Source organism: Capra hircus, chromosome 7 (assembly GCF_001704415.2).
Source record: "Capra hircus breed San Clemente chromosome 7, ASM170441v1, whole genome shotgun sequence".
NCBI classification, from domain to species: Eukaryota; Metazoa; Chordata; class Mammalia; order Artiodactyla; family Bovidae; genus Capra; species Capra hircus.
This window is the reverse complement of record NC_030814.1, coordinates 66,422,366-66,439,893: the sequence shown is the minus strand read 5'-3', so window position 1 is coordinate 66,439,893 and position 17,528 is coordinate 66,422,366. Positions and strand designations below refer to the sequence as shown.

At 54.1% G+C, this 17,528-nt stretch overlaps 1 pseudogene; it reads left to right on the top strand.

Moving 5' to 3' along the window:
- LOC102179097 lies at positions 16,050-16,569 on the top strand (annotated as a pseudogene).

Here is a 17,528-nt window from a genome sequence, read left to right as displayed (position 1 = left end):
GGATCCTGGTAGGCTACAATCCATGGGATCGCAAAGAGTCGGACTTCACTCAGTCGGACTGAGACTTCACTTTTCCCTTGGCTTTGCATCACACCGAATTTATGTGGGGCGTGGCTTCTGTGGGAGTGACCGCTATGGGGCGTGGCCTGGCAGGGTCACCCCTCTCTGAGCGCAGAGCTTCGGTAGCAATATTTCTTGACAGGGGAAGAATTTGGACTAAACTGAGACCCGGGAGACTTGTCTAGAAGTCGGGGAGGCTCGTGGCAGACAGCTGGACACGGGCTGCTAGGCCTGTGGGGTAGCATGGGGCCCGAGCGAGGAACAGGATGGGGAGGGGATGGAGCCTAAGGGGTATTAGAGGCTCTGCCTGGCGGGCAGGGAGGGCTCCCCAAGGAGAGGACTTTTTTTTTTTTGATGGTGAGGCCAGTGTATGTGGAATCTTAATTCCCCGACCAGGAATTGAACCCATGTGCCCTGCAATGGAAGCACAGACTCCTAACTACTGGACCACTAGGGAAGTCCTGCAAGGGGAGGGCTGCAAGCGGAGGGCTTTGAGGAAGGAGAAGGGACTAGCTGGGTGACAAGAAGACTCAGTTCTGCATATGTGCATAAGGCCCTGAAGAGGGTACAGCAAAGAAGCTTGCTCTGTGGAGGCAGAGTGGGGGGTGGGGAGCTGAAGACCCCTAAAACCCCGGTGGAAAGTGGGCAGGGCAGTCAAGGATATGGGTTTTACCGAGAAGGGAGGGAACCACGAGGAGCTCGGGGACAGTGGGGGGAACTTTCAGCAGGTGAGGGGCTACAGTGCAGTTGTCTTTTCGGAAATCCTTCTAGTTCCCGGTGGAGGTTGTCCCAGGAAGGAGGAAAGAAGGGTGGAGGTGGGGGACTGAGGTCCAGGCGGGAAACAGGGGTGCCATGGCCTATAGGGGTACAAAGGTGGAGAGAGGTGGCCAGATTAGGGTTCGTTCTACTAGGGGGTTGGAGAGTCCCTAAGGACCAACCCCACCCAGAGGGGAGAGGCGTGACTTGAGGGGGGCTCCCTGTCCCTACCCCTCACATCTGCCAGAGCCCAGACAGAAGGCTTCGATCTCAGTGGCTGGGGGCTGCCTGGAATTCTTATTCATAAACATATTTCAGGCCCAGCCACTGAGCTGGGATCCCAGCCCTGTGTGTCTACCGGTCACTTCTGCTGTGCTGTGAGCTCAGCCAGGTCTGGAAGCAAGCTGCTTTTCCTGGCCCAGCACCAAACAGCCACCCAGACAGGCGGGTCCTCCACCTGGCTGGCCTCACTCCATCCTTCTGTGCAGTGGGGCTTCATGTGGACTGGCCTGGAAAAGAGGTTGTTAATGGGGGCTCTGCTGGCAGGAGAGGGAGGCTGGGGGTGACCCCTCCACCCCCAGCATGAGCTCCACCCTGGGGAGACGGCAGACAAAGTCCCACCCAGGGGAAGGGTCAGCATAGCGAGCCCCCTTCAAGCTTCAGATTCCCCATCTGGATCCGGTTGTTGTTCAGTCACTCAGTCATGTCTGAGTCTTTGTGACCCCACGGACTGTGGCACGCCAGGCTTCCCTGTCCTTCACCAACTCCTGAGTTTGCTCAAACTCATGTCCATTGAGTTGGTGATGCCATTCAACCATCTCATCCTCTGTTGCCCCCTTCTCCTGCCTTTAACCTTTTCCAGCATTAGTCTTTTCCAATGAGTTGGCTCTTTGCACCAGGTGGCCAAAGTCACCAAGCAAACAATACCAATAATAATAATAATACATGTCCAATGCAGCCGAGAGGGGCTTCCCAGCAAACCCTGTTGCTTGGGCCAACTGACCTTCCTCTCCGGGCCTGACAGGAAGAATCTTGGCAGATAGAGAAAAACGATGCCTTTGGAAAATGCTGGTTAAGGTGCAGCTGGCTGAGTAGGGTCCCGGGCAGACACACCCAGTGACAGCCAGCCCTGCATCCATGTCCCACCTGATTGGTCTGCTAGGTGCCTGAGGCCAGCCACTGGGCTCTCTGAGCCTCAGTTTTTCCCCCCCTGTGAAATGGGCATGGTTTGTGCCAAGAGGCTGGCTTCTGAAGGTTGGAGCCATGGACTGGATATGAGGGAAGAGGTGACCCGTGTGAAATGAGCTCTACCTCCATTAGAACTTTGCCTCCTGGAGGGGAGGTCAGGTTCCCTCCCCTCGGTGTGTCCCCAGAGCTGTTAGGCAGGCAGGCAGGGAGGGGATGAAAGGAGGGGCTGCTCCTTCCCTTTAGGGGATCAGCATCTCTCTAAACTCCCTGAATGTACAGTAGGTCTGTGTACCTGTGAGCCTCGGTCTTCCCAGCTCTGAAATGGTCATGCTGACTGGACTGCCCCGTTTGAGCTGGGCCCCTGGCTCTGGGCTATTTGCACCCCCAGAAGGACAGGGAGCTCACCTCCTCCCCAGAGCCTGCAGTGGAAGTTTGATGTGTGCTAGGCTGGGGCCTGGGGATAGGTCTGGGGGAGGCAATTCTGAGAAAAGGTGGAGACAGTTCTGAGAAACCCCGAGACCCTGAGGGACTCCTTCCCCTTCTCAGAAATGCTCCCCCACCACGCGGGAAGATGCCTGAGCAGGAGATGCTGGCAGCCAGACACGGGCAGGGGGCTTGGACCACTGTGGACGCCGGCCCCTGACAGTCCTCCCTCTCCCCCTGCCACTCCCCGTCTTCCCCGTCTCCAGTCATAGCCCTCCACCCAGGCCAGTGTCTCCCACTTCCTGCCTGTCCCCAGGGGGCTGCCATCCTTCTCCTCCAGGCCCTGGGCCCACCTCCCCCCGGTCCAGTCCCTCAAGATTCTGAGCTGATGGCTCTCTGCCCTGCCCTCAGCCCCTCCCTCCCTGGGTTCACTCACTGCTTTGGGCTGACAACCCCGTGAGCCCAGAATTCATGTCTACTCAGCGCAAATCTGGGACTGCTTCCACCCTGCCTGCCCTGCCCGCTGTCTCCTCCCCATCCTGCAGAGGGGGTGGCACACTGACCTACAGCTCCTCCTCCCAAATGTTCCCCGGCTGCCCTGGCCCAGGGTCATGCTAGACACAGGTGACCCTCCAAAGTTTGACCTCTCTGGGTGCCACCCCCAGGAAGCAGACTCAATCCTGGGCCACCCCTCCACCTTGGTGTCTTGTTGGCAGCCCTAGGGTGGCTGGGCCACTCTGATGTCAGGCTGGGAGTGAACGCCATAGGCTCCAGGCTGACCAGCTTGATTATTGTACACAGCTGGGGTCCCTCCCAGGGCCGCCTGGGAGGCAAGATGCCGATCCTTGCCCAAGTGCTCACACCTGAGTCCTTACATGTCCCAGGTGGTCCAGAAGGAAGGTGGGATTCTGGTGGCCAGTAGTAGTGGGCTGAGATAAAAGGGGGGCCCTTGCCCTGGTGTTGGGAGAAACTGGGCAGAAAAGGAGGAATATTCCTTGGTCAGAGAGACCCCCAATCCTCCCATCCCCACCCCCACCTGAAAACCAGTTCTCCCAGGATCCAGAGCGCGTGGGTGGGGGGTGGGAGAGGGGATTAGACTCAGGCCTGCAGCCCCCCACGGGTGTCCCTGAGGCCCACTGGAGCGGTCTCTGTGGGGCAACCCTCTCCATTAAGGCTCTGCCCACTCTCCCCTCAGGATGTCGCATCCCTAACTTCTGGGCATGCCAGCACCCCCTTGGAAATCACTGATAGGTCCCTTTAGCTTTCGAAATCCCCAGCCCCCAATTTCTGCCACAGATATCAAAGGTTTCACAAAGATCAGAATGGTTCTAAGAAGCAGACAGGAAAAAAAAAGTGAGAAGTTTTGGAGGCAGAGGAACTGGAGTCCTCAGTCATGGTGGGAGAGGAGGTGAGATGGGGTAGTTGAGATGGGATCTTCCCCGGATCCCTGGGAAGTTACACAATCATCGCCCCCTGGCTCTGCGGTCCCACCCCCAAGGCAGCCACAGCCTCAGGTTGCCATTCTGGATTTTTTGAAGTCGAGGTAAAATTGACTTCAGGTAAAGCTAACTATTCTGCAGTGAACAATTCACTAGTTTTCAGTACATTCACAGTTGTGCACAAACACCACCCCTGGCTCCAGAATATTGCACAACCCCAAAAGAAGGCCATTCCCATCAGCAGCCACCCCTACCTGCTGCCATCCTAGCCCCTGACAACCACTCCTTCTCTGTGTCTGTGGGTTTGCCTGTTCTGGACGTTTCCCATCAGTGGCATCACACCCTGTGTGTCCTTCTGTGTCTGCTTCTCTCACTGAGCATCGTGTTCTGAGGGTCTGTCCACGTGGTAGCGAGTGTCAGGGCTTCTCTCCTTTCGACAGCTGAGGGACGCTCCTGTGTGTGGAGGGACCACAACAGTTTACCTGTCACCTGCTGGTGGTCTCTCCTGTTGCTTTCACCTTTGGCTGCTATGAACAAAGGTCCCCAGATTTCTGTTTGAGCCCTGCCTTCCGTTCCTCTGGGTGACCCCTGGCAGCGGGGCTGCTGGATCTCATGGCGATTCTGTTTCTTTTCAGGAACCACCAAGTTGTTTCACACAGGGGCTGCCCCATCACAGCTCCTGAGTTTCACCTTCATCCTCTGGGGAGAAATGGCCACCTGAGAAAGTGGGGCTGTGAAACCAAGAGGCATGAGGAGGTGGATGGCCAGCCCAACTCAGCCAGACCATTGTTCAGACCCTCTCACTCCCCCTTTGACCTCAGCTTCCCCATCTGACAAGTGGGCAGATGGGGTCAGACTGGGACTTCAAATCTTTACATGCCACAGTAGAACAATGTTTTTTCAGACAATCGCTTTGCAGAAGGCTACCTGGTGGCTCAGATGATAATAACATCTGCCTCCAATGCAGAAGACCTGGGTTCAATCCCTGGGCCGGAAAGATCCCCTGGAGAAGGAAATGGCAACCCACTGCAGTATTCTTGCCTGGAGAATCTCATGGACAGAGGAGCCTGGCGAGCTACAGTCCATGGGGTCACAAAGAGTCAGACACAATAGAGCGACTAAGACTTTCACACTTTCATTGGTTTGGATGGATGAAAGTGGGGTCATCTACTCCAGGTGGGTTTGCTGCTTGAAGACGTATGAGCTTCCTGTTGTTGCTGTCATAAACACCACAAACTTAGCACTTTAAACCACATGCATTGATTCAGTCCCGGAGGTCAGAACTCTGACATGGGTCTCACAGGCATGGGCAGGGCTGCTCCCTCTGGAGACTCCAAGGGAGCACTGACTCGGCCTTTTCCAGCTTTTAGAGGTGCCACATACCTGGCTTACGGCCCCTCCCTCCATCCTCATAGCCAGCAGCCCGGCATCTCTCTCTGCCTCTGACCCTCCCCCCTCCCTCTTATAAGGACCCTGTGATGACACTGGGTCCCCCGGAATCCAGGGTCATCCCCATCTCAGGGGCCTTAATTTAATCCCTTATTCAAAGTCCCCTCTGCCCCATGAGGTGACATGTCCCTGGGGCCTGGCAGTTAGGGGTGGATGTCTTTGGGGGCCACTATTCAGACCACCACAGAGGACAGCCCCCGACCCACATTCACCCTCCCTCATCCCATGCCTACCTTGCAACCAGGACACCATTCATAGCCTCTGTGACTGCAGGAACATTTTGTGCCCCTGGGATTAGATGATCTCCAACTTCTTCCCACCACTCACTTACTCAAAAAGCATTTATCCAGTACTGGCTGTGTACTAGGGCTCTCCAGCAGGGCCAGCTTTGCAAGCAGGGGACCTATGCAGTCTCCCAGGCCTCCACGCTTGGTTTAACACTCTGCTGCCACCATCTTGAGCTTCTTCTTGATCATTTGATCTCTGACCTTGTGCTTGGTAAGTGACGTCCATGGGGACTATGGAGCAGGGCTTGAGCTCAGGACGCACACACGGACCACTAGCCCCCCAGTTCCTGCCGCCCTGCTTGCATCACCAGCCTCTGCAGCATTGGCAGAATATTTCCATGTCCAGAAGAAAACACCCAGTGTGAGATGAAAACACCCAGGTTTTGGGCTGTTTCATCTCTTCTGATGAGAACAAAACATGCATGCACAGTCTATGAAATCCCGCATGTCTTTGGTGTGATTCTGGTGTGAAATCCAGTGTGTCTTTGATGTCTTCGGTGTGGTATCTATAGGTGTGATTCTGCACCTACAGGACATGCAATCTGGTATCTGTGTGTACAATCTGTGTTGCACAAAATATATGGTCATGTTCCTGTTGACCATTCAAACTTGTAATGTTTCTTTACTTAAAAGACACTGACAAGCCACCAAGATTTACTGTATAGTACAGGGAACTAGAGTCAATATCTTGTAATAACCTATAATGGAAAATAATTTCAAAAATAATATGCATATATGTATAACTGAATTACCTGGCTGTGCACCTGAAACACTGTAAGTCAATTATACTTGAATAAAATATATATTAAGAAAAAACAAAAATTAAGTAATTATTGATATATTTTTTAAAAAGACACTGAATTGCAAAAACTCATGGAAAAAACCATGACAAGTAGAGAGAGAGAGAGAGACACCGAGGGAGAAAGGAGAAAGCTGTGCATTTTAGCACCTTGAATAACACTTGATTTCTTGCTTTCAGAATGGGTGGTCCTTCATTTTCATTTTGCAGCAAAGCCCCACCCGTTATGCTTTGGGTCCTGCATTCTGGGCCCTAGAGATGGCTGTGAACAGACAGGCGTCTAGTGGGAGGGACACTCAAGGACTAGGTGAACATTTTGAATGTAAGGTAGACAAGATAGTGATAGGAGTTGGGGAGGAGATTGGGGAGGGAAGGGAACTGTGGTTATGTATTTGTTACATCTGTGAAATGCCGACTGTGTATTAGTGGTGATGGTAATTTAATTTCAAGTTGTCCGATTAAAAGAGGGTCCCACTTCATTCTCCCAGCCCAGCTGCCCTGCAAGTGTCCCCATGGTGCCAAGCACACAGCCTTCTATTTCCTCAGCAACAGAGGAAAGGATTCCTCCTTACTACAAGGAGACACTACACGATTGGCTGGCTCCAATGAAGTACTCCCACTAGCCAAGACATGGTTTTAGAAGGTTCTCTGAGATTGGGAAGAAACAAGCCTGGACCCAGATATTTTTAGGCCCAGGTGTAAGGGCTGGGGTGAGGGAAGCCAGAGAAGAAGGTATGATCAAAAGCTATGCTGGGGACCCAGATGAGGATTCACAAAGGACGGGGCATTGGACCTGGGGCTTTGAGGAAAGTGTCAGAGTTTGCCTGGCCATGAAAGTGGAGGCCAGAGGAAACACCATCAGTGAGAAAGAAAGCATGGCTACAAAAGGCGGCAGTGATGGAGGTGGGCTGAAGAGCCTTCTAAGCCAAGTCAGGAGAGTGGGACCTTTGCCCCACCAAAGAAGAGGCAAAGAAAATGTTTAGATCCAGGGTCTAAACTGGATCTGTGAGTGAAAAAGAGCCCCCTGAGGTCAGTGTTGGGGGTGGTCTAGACCAAAAATCAGCAAACTATGGCCTGAATGCCAAATGTGGCCCTTGGCCTGTTTCAATAAAGTTTTGTTGGCACACAGCTATGCCACTCATTTCTATATCACCTATGGTGCTTTCACTACCAGAGTACAGCTGAGCTGTCCTGACAGAGACCAGCTGACCCAGAAAGCTGAACTTATTTACCCTTGGCCCTTTGCAGCCTGGTGCAGAGGAGTGAGAGCAGAGCTGGGGGCCCAGGAAGAGGTGAGGCTGTGGGGAAACTGAAGAGGGGGCCCTTCCCAGGGAGATCAGAATGCAGGACGGAGGATGTGGGAAGGCCTGAACGTGGAGGTGGAGGAGGTTGAGTGGACAGCGTCTTTAGCTGGGAGGTGGGTGGCCTGCTAGGCCATCGGTGATGAGGACACAAGAAGGACCCTAAGTCCAGTGAAGCTGGCTGAACTGGGGGCCTGGGGCAGTGGAGTTGGCTCTCAAGGGAGGAATGCAGTGGCCCATGGGCCTAGAACCTTCCATGGGGCCCAGAAGCCGTGGGCCAAGTTCCCCAGTGGGCCCTGTGGCCCTGTGGGCTGCCTTCAAAGGGGCCCCTGTGTTGCCAGAGGTGACCTGGTGACTGAAGAACAGAAGAAGCCTCCCCCCAGCCGGAAGGCCTGAGGGTCTGGAGCTGCGCTGCACACAAGGATGGATGCCGACATCCATCACGTGTGGAAGTCCTCCTGGTGGCCGCCTGGCTAGTCTAAAGGGAACTGCAGAGTCGGGAAAGTTTTCCCTGAGAGGAAGCCCTGGAGCCACCATCCAGGGCATTTCTGGGGTGTGTGGAGACACTGTAAGAGACCAGGGGAAAGCTGTCCACGCTGTGAGAGGCAAAGGTGGCCTGGTGACTGAGCAGAGCTCAGACAGAGCTCAGAGGACAACCAGAGGCCCGAGGGCTTCATCCCACACAGAATGGGGCCCTTGAGCCTGCACGAAAGGCCCGTTGGCCAGGACAGCTCCCTGCGCAGGCCTATGACTCTGGCGCTGGGCCGGGCCCCTGTGGCCTCCCATGCTCCCCGGGCCCCCGCCTGACACAGCCCCTGGTGTGCCGAGGATCTCCGGAAGGATGGGCCGTTGGGAAGGCCAGGCGATCGATAGCTCCGTCAGCGGCGGGGGCGGGAGGAAGCCAGGCCCCAGGCGTCTGCCTGCTGTCCCCCACCCCACCCTCCAGGAAGGCGGATAAGACTCAGGGACCCTCTTGAGCGAAGCCGGGCACCCGCCTGCCACCCGGCACCCCTATCTGCGGCGGAAGGACCCAGTTCCTGAATTGCTTGGATGGGCCGCATCGCAGGCCTCCACCGAAGCCTTTAATAGCCTGGGCCTAATGTTTTATTGTTGGTTTTAAAAGTGTAATTAGTTCAAGTGTAAACAGAAAAAACCTGCTTAATTAAGAATTTTTAAACAGGGGCATAAAAGCGCTGGCGGAAACACTGTGAACCCCTAACTGCTTTCATAAAATCGATCGAGAAGAGGCTCCGAGCGCACGGGCCGGGCGGGGCGGGGGCGCGGGGGCCTGTGGGCGAGCCTCGGGACTGATGCCTTTCACCCGGCCAGGCGCAGCCCCAGGGACCTGCCGGTTTACGGTTGGGGTCTGGGGACCCGTACCTAATGATTTTTACGCATTAGTGGAGATGAGAGTTGGCTAAGACCAGACTGTTTAAGAAGCCTTTATGGGTGTCTTAGAGCTGAGTCCCGTGATCCCAGGGCTGCCTGGGTGGTGAGAACCCCCACCCCCACCAGGGAGGCTCTCCTCCTGACCCCTTCTTGGGCCGGTGGCCGGGTCATCCTCTCCTCATGGACCACGCACACAGGATGGTGGACAGGGGAGCTCGGTGGTCACTGGCTCACCTCTTGGCCTATCAGGCCAGTCCCCTGCAGGTATGGACACCCACCCTCCGCATCAAGTGCGTGGGCTTACTGAAGGATGGTGGCAGCGCCTGCCTTCCACAGGGGCAGGAGGTGTCCACAGAGGTGCTTCAGGCTTGGAAGGAGCCAGGGTTCAAGGCAAGATCATCTGGACCCGGCTGCTGGGAAGGGGCTGGGTGGGACTGTCACCCTTCACCCAGAGGCCATACAGGCCCCAGGCTAGGCCCAGCACCTCACCCAGTCCCAGAGTTTGTCTGCTTGAGCATCACATTTGAGAAGCAGAGGGAAATTTCAGAGAGCCAAGTGGTTGATGGCACCATGCAGGGGTATAGACTGGAGCCTGGGGGCAGGGATCCTGAAGGTCCTGGGACCAGCCTGGTAGGGCATGGAGTGCAGGCTGTGGTCCAGCCCCAGTGCTGTCTCTGTGAAGGGGTCCCATCTTCCCTCACCCTCTCCCCCACAGCAACTTTCTGAGAATAAGAATATGCGGTGATTGCAAAGTGGTTGGCAGGTCTAGGTTGGGATCTGGGACCCACTTCCAGTCTCGGAGCCTCGGGTGTTGAGAGGGGTTGGTGGTCTTCTTTACCTTTGTGCCCTGAGAACCTCCTTGGTCTGCCCACTCTTGCTCCCTAGAGATGGAGATGGGGGATCAGAGCCAGCCAGAGCCTAAAGCCTCGCTTGTCAGGAGCTTCTCGGATTCTGCTGCTACTGTGGCTCCAACCCATGTGGCCAGAATGCTGCCCCACTGGACTGGTCTGGAGACTGAGGCTGACTCAGCCCCATGTGACCCAGGAGTCGGTCCAGTGATTCCTGGCTTCGATGCCTGAGCTTGGGTCTGCTGAGCCACATGGAGACCGCCTGGGAGGGTCAGAAGGAAAGCCTCCCTTTCCAGAGCAGAGAGGCCACCTGCAGGAGGCCTGGGCTCCATGTCTCTGGAATCTGCGCAGGAAAGAGCCCTACAGACACCCCTCAGGTGATTAGAGAGGCTGAAACGGCTGCCTAAAGCAGCCCAGCGGCTTGGGGTTGGGGGACCGAGAATCTTGGGGCCTCTCTTCCTGAGGGACAGGGACCAGGTGGATCCCCTTTGACCCCCTGCCCACCTGCCCAGTGGTATTGGGGGTGTCTGGGCTGAGCCCATCAGTCTAGGGGGTGCACCGTGTACATCATAATGATATCGATACATGGAGGGAGGCCGGGGCCCAGCACGGAGGCTGCCGCCCGGGGCCTGCCTGCTCACAGCCGCAGCCACGAAGGCAGATCAATAACTGGCGAGGCAGGCAGACTGGGGATTTCTCTCCTCTAATTGGGAGGTGTCAGCAGGGGGAGAGGGGGCAGAGCCCAGATGTGCAGGTGTGGCTGGCCCCTCTGTGCCAGCGCTCAGGGTCTTGGCCCTGCTCGGCAGCTCTCTCGTTCGTGAGTCTAGCTCCGTCTCTCTCCCTGCGTCTCTGTGTTTCTTTGTCTTCTGTGTCTTTGCATCTCTTTATCTCTCCTTTCCTGTTGGTCTCTGCTTCTCTGGGTAAGTCTTTGTGGGTCTCTGTCTCTCTTTTATTTTTAAATATTTAGGTATTTATTTTTATTTGTTGGCCATATAGCATGTGGGACCTTAGTTTCCCCACCAGGGATTGAACACACACCCCTTGAATTGAAAGTGCAGAGTCTTAGCCACCTGCCACTAGGGAGGTCCTTCTCATCTCTCTTTCAATCTTCATTTCTCTGTCTGTCTCTGTCCCTCTCAGTGTCTATCTCTCCTTGTCCCTCTCTGTCTCTCAATCTCTGTCCTTCTTTGTATCTCTCTCTTTTCCCCCCCTCTCAGAATCTAAACTAGAATCTGAAATCTCTCCCAGAAAGCACACTCAGGAGCCCTAGTCCAGGTTGGGGTGAGTTGGGCTCACCTCCCCATGGAGCCGGGCCCCCCACTCTGGCCCCGGTTGAATGCCCTTCACCTGCAGAGGGTTTGTTCAAGTTTGAACAAGTTCCTCCTCCTGTAAAAGCCATGAGACCTCCATGGGAGAATCCCATTCTGGCGGTGACTGCATTCCTGGTGATCATCATTGGGTCTGGTACATCATGCCCCATCTATTTGGACCCTTGTCCTTTATAAGGTGGGGGTCTGTGCTACAGATGAGCAGACCCATCAGCTCCCTGTCCTTTCCCCACCTCGCACATGCTTGAACCTTCCTCTTAGTGGGACCCTGACTGAGCTCTTAACCCTTTGGAACCTCAGGGCTCTGTTTGCAAAGTGGAGGTGAATTTCAGAAAATGACTCCCGTTCCCTGTGATGAGCAGGGTTCCCTCAGCAGGCAGATGCTTGTGGGTGTGAGGAACAGGAAGCTGGATTCCAAGGGCACCAATAATAGAACTGTGGAGTGGATCTACGGGCTGAAAGTCAAAGATGGCTGTTGCAGGTAAGGCTTGATCCAGCAGTACAGCTTGGTTACCAAAATCCCAAAGATGATGGCCAGAAGCCTCTTCCCTCCTTCAAGCTCAGTGGGAGAAAGACAGAGAAAAAGGAAAGGAGACAGGGAGAGGGAGCGAGGCACATCCCTCATGGTCCCTGAAGCATTTCAAGGCTTGGATTGAATCATTTAAGTCACAGGACGATCCAGCCTTAATCCCTGGGGATGGAAATAGGGGCCACTGAAAAGGGAGAAGGACGATACAGATGTGAGCAGCCAATGCTGGTGCAGAGAACTCTTCCTTCCTCTGGGAGAGGGTGGGGGAGTCGAGGAAGGTACAGCAGATGCTTGTGCAGCTGGGCTTAATCCGGCCCACAGGTCCAACCCACCAGTGGTCAACTCCAACTTCTTTCCACCTCCAGCTCCAGTGCCCCCTCCTCCAGGCAGCCTTCCTTGACTGCCCCTCCCTGAATTTCCCCAGATTGAAACCCTGCCTGGCCCTGGTCTGTACTTATCTAGCTCTGTCCCTGGCCCTTAAGGCCTCGGGTCTCATGGCCTCTCTGCCCTTCTGCCCATATTGTCTACATGTCATTCTAATAAATCCCGCTTCCCTCTGCTGCCCCTGCCCAACCTATTTCCCCTCCTGTAGGAGTATCTTGGGGCTTTTCAGGTGGTGCTAGCGGTAAAGAACCCACCTGCCAGTGCAGAAGACATAAGAGATATGGGTTTGATCCCTGGGTCGGGAAGATCTCCTGGAGGAGGGTATAGCAACCCACTCCAGTATTCTTGCCTGGAGACTCCCATGGACAGAGGACCTGATGGGCTACAGTCCATGGGGTCGCAAAGAGTCGGACATGACTGAAGCAACTTAGCGTAGCACAGCACAGAGGAGTATCTTGATCAGGGGAGGATCTGGAAAGTGGGACAGGAGTGCTGTCAGCCAGCGTCTCAGCTAGAGAGGGAAAAAAACACAATTCTCTGGTGAGATTTGAATTTCAGAGAAGCAGCAAATACATTTTTCGTGCAAGTTTTAATATACATTCTTGCCTGCAGGCATGTCCTGGCTGTAGGATACCACAGGGGCTGTGCCTTCCAGCTCCCCACACGCTGGAGTGGGTATGGGGAGGCCTCCCCCAGGGCATATGAGGATGGGGACCTGGATCCCCGCAGTCATCATCAGCACTCTGCACCCAAGACCCACTTTTACTAAACAGTCACTGTTCAGCAGAACTCACATGTGACTGGGTCTCCTGATTTAATCTGGGGACCTTGGTTGGGGGGACCGGCTCTGCAGGGCCTGGCTGACCTCCGGAGCATTTATTAAGCACCTATTGTGGGGCTTAGACACTCCCCTCAGAGGTGGGGGCTGGGCCGGGAGACCCGAGTAACCAGTTCCTCGGGGATAGTGTGACCGGGCCTCTGGAAGCCCCCAGCCGAGCCAGGCCTGGCCACTGCATCCCTCCCAAGGCTCGATCACGCGCAGATCGATGCCTTCCCTCACGGTGTGGTGTTCGCAGGAGCTGTAGCCTTGATCGAAGCAGGCAGGGAAGGGGATGGGGAGGGCAGGGAGCAGTGGAGTGGGATGGGGGATGGACTGAGCGCGAGCGCGTGTGTGTATGTGTGTGTGTGTGTGTGCCTGTTACATTTGCGCAGCTGAGGGTGCACGTGTGCCCACATCTGTGTGGGAGCATCAGTGTGTCTGCTGGCCAGCGGCTGGTGTAGACATCCAGCCAGCCTGTGCCCTGGTGTGGATGTTGGTGAGTGTGGTCTGTGTAGACATGTGTGAACACTTCCATGCATGTGGTGGACCCTCTGACCTTGTCTTCTGTGCTGGTGGCCTGCCCGTGTTGAAGAGGTCCCCCAGGGCCACGGGTGGTGAGGGTCAGCAGGGACCCTCAGGAGGCCAGAGTCAGGGGTGTCGAGTGTCCTGGGTTGACGGCTCTCCCGGGGCTTCCTGCCTTGGCTGGCCACACGTGGACACCAGGGTGGTGGTTCCAGGTGTCCACCTCCCCTTTCCAGCTGGACAGGAGTGGATGAGACCACCGGGTCCTTCGGGCAGACACTTGGCCACCATCCCGCTAAAGCCATTTCATAAATCCCCAGTGAGGGAGGGCCCGGGGGTCTGGGGGGATCCAGAGACAGCGACAGAAACAGAGAGAAGGGGGAGGGGTGGGGGACAGAAAGGCTCCAAGAGACACCCAGAGAGCGGCAGTACACACTGTCTCTCTCTCTGTCAACTTGACTCCCCCAGGCCCGTAGGATAACAGGTGCTTACACAGAAACAGGACTAAATGAAGAAGCCCCCTGGGGCACTCGCTCCTGGGGTGATCTGAAGGGCAGAGCTTGCTCCTTCCCTCAGAGGCCCCTGCTGGTGTGCTGGCCTGCAGAGCTGGGGGGTCAACATCCTCACAGCTGGTGGATGGACCCCACCATGGGCGCTCTGCCCAGCAGTTCCCCCTACTTACACCCTTCTGCTCACAGCAGCTGGAGGGACTGACATGCCAATTAGCTTGTGCCACTCTCCTGCTAAGACCCTCACTGACTCCCTATTGCTCTTATGATCAGATGTAGACTCCTCAAGGTGGCCATGTCAGAGGTGGGTCCTGCTGTCCATCCCCATTTCAGAGAGATAAATGCTGAGGCTTGGAATGGAAAAGCGACTCAGCCAAACTTCTGAGTTCTGGCTCAGCTGGGAGAGGAACAGAAGCAGTGGCTGGGCCTGAAATGGTACAAGAGGGAGGTTGGACACGAGACAGGAGCCCAAAATGGGGAAGGACTTGCTCAGTCTCCAGAACACAAATGCAGTACCCATAATATCCCAACATGAACACACTGGCATGTTTGTCCAAAAGAGACTCACTCAGGTCCTAGTGACTCTGCTGCTGCTGCTGCTAAGTCACTTCAGTCATGTCCGACTCTGTGCGACCCCATAGACAGCAGCCCACCAGGCTCCCCCGTCCCTGGGATTCTCCAGGCAAGAACACTGGAGTGGGTTGCCATGTCCTTCTCCAATGCATGAAAGTGAAAAGCGAAGCCGTCACTCAGTCGTGTCCAACTAGTAGCAACCCCATGGACTGCAGCCCACCAGGCTCCTCTGTCCATGGGATTTTCCAGGCAAGAGTACTGGAGTGGAGTGCCATTGCCTTCTCCGTAGTGAGTCTTAGTCGCCAACAATTATGACACAATTTCAGTTCTTGTTTCTAGGCTGCAAGTTCAAGGGGAGATGTATCTGCATGAGCTGAGAAGTGACAGTGAGGGAAGAGGCAAACGGTGTAGACCCAAAGTCAACAAGTGAGGTTTCATGCTGCTGCTGCTGCTAAGTCGCTTGTTGTGTCCAACTCTGTGCGACCCCATTGACAGCAGCCCATCAGGCTCCCCCGTCCCTGGGATTCTCCAGGCAAGAACAGTGGAGTGGGGTGCCATCACCTTCTCCGGTGAGGTTCCATACTTAGGGGATATTAAGTGCAGAAATCAAAAGTACTACAAAGACCAGTCATCACCCCAGAAAAGCAGTCTTCATCTGGACCCCCATTTGCCCAGAAGTCACAATCCATTCCTCAACTCTGTTTCAACAAAACATCAAATCTTTGAGATATATATATATGTGTGTGTATATATATATATATATATATTTTTTTTTTTTTTTGACCACACTGCATGGCTTGCAGGATTTCAGTTCACTGACCAGGGATGGAACCTGGGCCCTGGCAGTGAAAGCTCTGAATCCTAACCACTGGCCACTAGGGAACTCCCTGGGATATCATTTCATATATTAAAATAACGTAGGCTTTATTTTCATTTGTTGTTCAGTCATTCAGTCCTGTTCAACTCTTTGTGACCCCATGGACTGCAGCATGCCAAGGCCCCCTTCTCCTCCTGCCTTCAGTGTTTCCCAGCATCAGGGTCTTTTCCAGTGAGTCAGCTCTTTGCATCAGGTGGCCAAAGTATTGGAGCTTCAGCTTCAGCATCAGTCCTTCCAGTGAATATTCAGGATTGATTTCCTTTAGGATTGACTGGTTTGATCTCCTTGAAGTCCAAGGGACTCTCAAGAGTCTTCTCTAGCACCACAGTTCAAAGGCATTAATTTTTCAGCGCTCAGTCATTTAAGACAATCATGATAAAAGGGAGAGAAAATGAAAGAAAAGTTGCCCCATCCATCTGTCACAGGTTGAATATAGCATTGCCGCCCCAACCCAAATTCATGTTCACAGCAACCTCAGAATGGGACCTTCTTTGAAAACAGGGTCTTTGCAGATATAATGAGTTAGGGTCTTGAGATGCTTTCCAGACCTGACTGAGGAAGTGCCATCATGGGGGTTGACATCCACCATAACAAGGACCAAAAGGTTCATTGCAAGGAGCCCAAGAGCTAGGATGCCTATCAAAGGCTGCTGGTCAAGTTGAACAGGTTTCTGGCCAGACCAAGCACCTCCATTTTCAGTCAAGTTGTACTGAAGAGATTGTGAGCTGCGCCAGCCGTCAACCTTGGTCCCTTTTCCAGATGATAGAGAAGATGAAGTTTCCAGGCTGGACAGGCAAAACGGCTGTGGTCGTGGGGGCTACAGCCAATGATGTGTGTGTCTAGGAGGCGCCCAAACTGAAGGTGTGTGCTCTGTGCCCAGAGTTGCATCCTCAAGGCCGGGGCAAGATCCTCACCTTTGGCCAGCTGGCCCTGAACCCCCCATGGGCTCTGGCCCTGTCTTTCTCTCTGGTCCTCCCCAGGGCTGAGAGGTGTACAGGTATTTCAGCAAGGCCCCAGGAACCCCGCATAGACACACCAAACCCTCTATACACTCCAAGGGCCGGAAGCTCGAGCACACCAGAGGCTGATGAGCCAGTCTTGGCTACACAAACTGACCCCAGATTCTACCTTGTTATAGAAAAGATTTGTGATGCTAAAAAAAGAGAAAGAGTCTTGAGATGACATCATTCTGGATTTAGGGTGTGACAGAAAAAGACAGAGAAACATACAAGGAATAAGGTGATGTGAAGAGGAGGAGCAGAGACTGAAGTTATGTGGCCATAAGACAAGGGCTGCCAGCAACACCAGGAGCTGGGGAAAGAGGCTGGGTTTTTCCTGCAGAACCTCCGAAAGGAATCAGCCCTCTGACACCAGGATCTTGGAGGCAGGCCTCCAGAACAGAGAGAGAATAAATACTGTTGCATTAAGCCATCCAGTTTGTGCAACTTTGTTGCATGGACCGGACAACACTCACACCTCTTCCTACTGTTATAGCATCTGCCCTGAAACATTTGTGTGTGACCTTTCACCCTTTTTCCTGTTGATGGGAATCTTTTCTTCCTATGTGTAGTTCATCCAAGACACTGCTCTCTGGTCAGTTTACAAAAGTATGTGACCGTTTTCCTAAGTAAATACTCAGCAGTCGTCATCTTAAATACTGGGACATAGATATATCATCATATATTCATTCATTAAAGATTTATTTATTTTTGGCTGTGTTGGGTCTTTGTTGCTGCAGGTGAGGTTTCTCTAATTTCAGCAACTTGGGGCTACTCTCTAGTTGCACTGATTGGGCTTGTCATTGCAGTGGCTTCTCCTGTGGTGGTACATGGGCTTAACGGCTCCTCTGCATATGGAATCTTCCTGGAGCAGGGATCAAACCTGTGTCCGCTGCATTGGCAGGTGGATTCCTAACCACTGGACCGTGAGGGCAGCCCTATCATCATTTGTTGAGCAAATTGTCTTGTTTTGAACACTTAGGTGGCTCCCATTCTTTTTCTGTTGGAGACAGGACAGCTGTGAGCATCCTTGAATTTAGATACTTGAA